The following is a 4,403-nucleotide window of genomic DNA, read 5'->3' on the forward strand; positions in this document are numbered from 1 at the left end:
TACTCAACTGCAGAAAAGAATCCTGACATTGATAAGATGAACGCCAAGGCAGATGATCATGCTGAAAGTTTAAAGACCGAGAAAGACAGAGACCACATCTCGACTCACAGCCGAGGAGCGGGGCTGAAGTTCAGACTGCTTCAGCGAGTCACACCGACCAAATCACAACGTGCTGCTCTTCCGTTGAGCAATCACCCCTCAAAGAAAGAATAAATAATAAAGAATGAGTGCTGGGTTTCCCATTGGTTTGAGGAAAACGTCTCGGAACTCAGAGCGACGGCTGCACAGCCTTGGGAGTGCACTGAGCCTGGCGTTACGCTGTCACGTGATTACGATCATACATCCTGCTGTGTGTACTTTGCTACAATAAGAAAATCTAGGGCTGCTGCTAGTCCTCGCCTTGAATGCGCCGGGATCCCATATGGGCACCGGTTCTAATCCTGGCAGCTCCACTTCCCATCCAGCTCCCTGCTTGTGGCCTGGGAAAGCAGTCGAGGACGGCCTTGGGACCCTGCACCTGCAAGGGAGATCCAGAAGAAGCTGCTGGCTCCTGGTTTCAGATTGGCTCAGCTCCAGCTGTTGCAGTTGCTTGGGGAGTGAATCATTGGACAGAAGATCTTCCTCTCTGTATATCTGACTTTGCAATAAAAATAAACGAATCTTTAAAAAACTACCAGAAAGCTAAACCCATAGCTTGTACTAAGAGGTTATTCCTTTATGAGGAGGGAAAGTGCAGAGGAAGCGAGAAAGAGGGAGGGATAAATTCCGGGACCTGCAAAACTGTATTATGCAAACCAACAATACTTATTAGACAAGATCTTAAACCAACTGTTTTAAACATGCTTCAAGAGCGCTCTCTCTCTCTCTCTCTCTCTCTCTCTCTCTCACACACGCTGAGTGGAAGGAATCTGCATTGATAGGGACCAATGAAGAGACAGAGGAACCCAAAGAAAAAGCATGAACCAAAAAGTTCAATCACTAAAATCCAAAAAGGACTGTGAAGTTTCCACAGGGAAGGGGAAACAGCCAGTGACCTTAAGGACAGATCAACAGAAACCATCCTTCTAAGGGAGAGAAGGCAGCAGGCCTTCCTGGCCAGGGCCGCCAGCCAGCCGCCCGCGGTGCAGGGCGAGGCAGAGGCAAGGAGGGGATAGAAACGGCGCTGCAACGTGCTAACATCGGGGAAGTCGGGTGTGAGGTTTAGGGGAACTCATTTTGTTCAGTAAATTTAACAAATCCTAAACCTCAGGGAAAAAAAAAAAATATATATATATATATATATAATTGGAAAGGCAGATTTACAGAGAGGAGACAGAAAGATCTCCCACATGCCGATTCACTCCCCAAGTGGCCGCAGTAGCTGGAGCTGAGCCGATCCGAAGCCAGGAGCCACGAGCTTCCTCCAGGTCTCCCAAGTGGGTGCAGGGTCCCAAGGCTTTGGGCCGTCCTCAGCTGCTTTCCCAGGCCACAGCAGGGAGCTGGATGGGAAGTGGAACAGCCGGGATGGAAACTGGCACCAAAATGGGATCCCAGCGCTTGCAGGTAGATCACACGCTGAGCCGTTGCACTGGGTCCCAAGGTGTAAAACTCTGCAAGAGGTAGAACTTACAGTCTCACACGCACAAATCCACACGTCACGGCATCGGCTCTTGCGACGACCCCACGGCCAGTGGCGCCAGCACAGCTTGGGCAGAGGGGCTGGCTTCTCTCCACGACCGCTCCCTTGGGATCCTGTAAGGTCCTCCTGCAAGAATTACCAAGGGGTCACCCAATCAGCACCTTGAGCCCTCCCAAGGGCAGGGCCCCACGTGGCCCAAGGACCACCTGCTGCCCGACACCTCCCACCTGGACCACAGCACTTTCCATGTAAACCTTGGCTGTCACTGCCGACGCAGCGAACCCAGCCAGCTTCCACCGAGCGCAGTGCCCGCTGGGGACAGCGAGTCTCCTTCCCTTGCTGTGGAGGGACACACAGCAGGCCCCGGGAGGATGGTGACCCTTCTGCCCTCTGGTCTCCAAGGGGACCAGCACCAGCTGTCAGCCAGGCAAGCTGATTTCCTTTCTAAACACTTATTTTATTGGAAAGGCAGACTTACAGAAAAGATCTTCCACCCAATGGTTTACACGGCTACCCCCCACCCCAAATAGCCACAACTGGAGCTGAGGCAGTCCAAAGGCTACAGCCAGGAGCTTCTTCCAGGTCTCCCACGCGGGTGCAGGGTCCCCAGGCTTTGGGCTGTCCTCTGCCGCTTTCCCAGGCCACAGGCAGGGAGCTGGATGGGAAGAGGAGCTGCTGGGACCCGAACCAGTAACCATACGGGATGCTGGTGCTTGGCAGGTTAGCCAATGGAGCCATCATACCAGCCCCAAGCTGATTTCTAAGATCCGGGACCTGGGATCCCACCCAGAGTATCTCCTGTGTGTGAGCTGCATGCGCCCGAAATCCGGGGGTCCAGGGCGCCCCCGTGTGGCCGTCCCCTGCACCTGTCGTGGTCCCCATGCACAGCCAGCAAGGCTTGGCGCTTGTCCCTGCAGACCTAACCGGTTCTGTAATCAGGTGTTAGACAAGTCTCAGGCCAGTCGTGACTGTGGCTCCTGAGAAACGCCCGGACACTTAAGAGACCTGGCGTCTAACATCTGAATCCTGAAATGAAAATCCCAGAAGTGCTGCCTCAAGAGACAACTTCCCTAACGCTTTTTAAATTCCATTAGGGCCCCTAGCCCCTGCCTGTTCTGCCAGGCTAGTCTTTCCACATTAATGAGCTCTTGAATAAGTGGAGCCTTTAAGCCTTTCATGAGAATACAGATTTAAAATGTTATTTCAAAAAGGACTCAACTTTAAAAAGCTGGCTATTTCCATTTTCTAAGTGTGTGAGTGTGGCTGTGCATGCATGCTCTTTGGAGGACTCTGGGTGTGTACACGTGCGCATGGCCATGGCCAGGTCGAACCCCAAACAGTCCAGCGCGGACAGCTGGGCCAGGCCGGCCGAGGTGTGGGAGCTCGAGTCAGGTCTCTCATGTGGACGGCAAGACCCCAGGTCCTTATCACCTGGTGTCTCCCAGGGTGCCACCAGCAGGGAGCTGGCACTGAACACAGAGCCAGGGCCCAGACCCAGGCATGGGCATCAGGTCAGAATTCCAAAGAACAGGGCCATGCAGGAAGCAGCAGTGAGCAAGCGGCATGGTGCCACCTGCACGGGCCCCTCTGTGGTCCAGCTGCCCAGCCTGTCCTCCGTCATGCGCAGAACACCCGCCACCTCACCCTTGGCTCCCACCGCTTAGCTCCTCAGCATTGTTAGAATGCCTTACGCGGCAGCCTTCACCCTGCACCTCTGATGTCACGCTGAGGACAAACTCAGAATCTATTCGGTGTTCTCTTGGCAAGTCCGGCCCCTGGGAAGCACATAGCCCCATACCACATGTGTGAGCATTGTGCATGTATGTAAAACCCTGAAGCCTCAACACCGGTCATCTGTGGAATATAGTCCCTGACCAGCTCATCTTTGGGTACTGGCACCCAGCGGTAACTTGCCATGACGCTTAGTCAGCTAAGCGGTCAAGGTATGCCAGGAGACCAGTTAGACTGGGACGTATGGCTACGATCACGTCAGGCATTTGCGCATCTCGCCGGGCTCCTTGCAGAAGTCGTTGCACCGTGTTGAGTGGCCTGTGGAGTGCTGACACCTGTCTTATTCACAGGTCCCCTTCTAGAAGCTATGGGTATTTTGATATTTCTGCAGTGTTGAGCTAAGATCGTAGACTTTAGAGGTTTTAGTCTTCCAGGGTTATCAGCATTTAAAATTGTGTGGCCTTTGACGTTAGCACCCAAACTGGACCAATTAGAGGTACATGGTTTGGGTGGATGTTAAGAGCCAAGCATGCCGACCCCACCCGTGGGCACTTCCTAGCACCTCATTCCCAAGCTGAGTCAAGCTGCTGCCTGCAGTTCCAGCATCCCATCTGAATGCCAGCTCCAGTCCTGACTGCTCCGCTTCCCACCCAGCTCCCTGCTGATGCGCCTGGCATGGGAAAGCAGCGGAGGACGGCCCAAGCGACAGAGCCACGTGGGAGACCCAGCCAAGCTCCTGGCTCCCACCAGGCCCGGCCCAGCCCAGCATTTGGTGAGTAAGCCAGCCACAGATGAGACGGACTTGTCCGTCAGTCTAACCACCCGAGTCCCTTTGAAAAGTTAGATCCTCCCAACTCAAGAACTCCGAGAGGCAAGTAAAGCCATGGGTTATGAACTCTTCAGCATTCACTCAGATTTATTCTAGACACTGCAGGGCAGGGTAAGCTTCTCCGAGCACAGGAGGGAGGGGAGAGGCCAGCGCCCCAGCACGCCGCGGGAGCCCTTGGGAACAGCCCCACACCGCCACGGGACACGCGCGCTGGCCGTGCGTGTG

This window comes from Ochotona curzoniae, unplaced genomic scaffold (assembly GCF_017591425.1).
Source record: "Ochotona curzoniae isolate NIBS_2020 unplaced genomic scaffold, NIBS_Ocur_1.0 contig_2861, whole genome shotgun sequence".
Lineage (NCBI taxonomy): Eukaryota > Metazoa > Chordata > Mammalia > Lagomorpha > Ochotonidae > Ochotona > Ochotona curzoniae.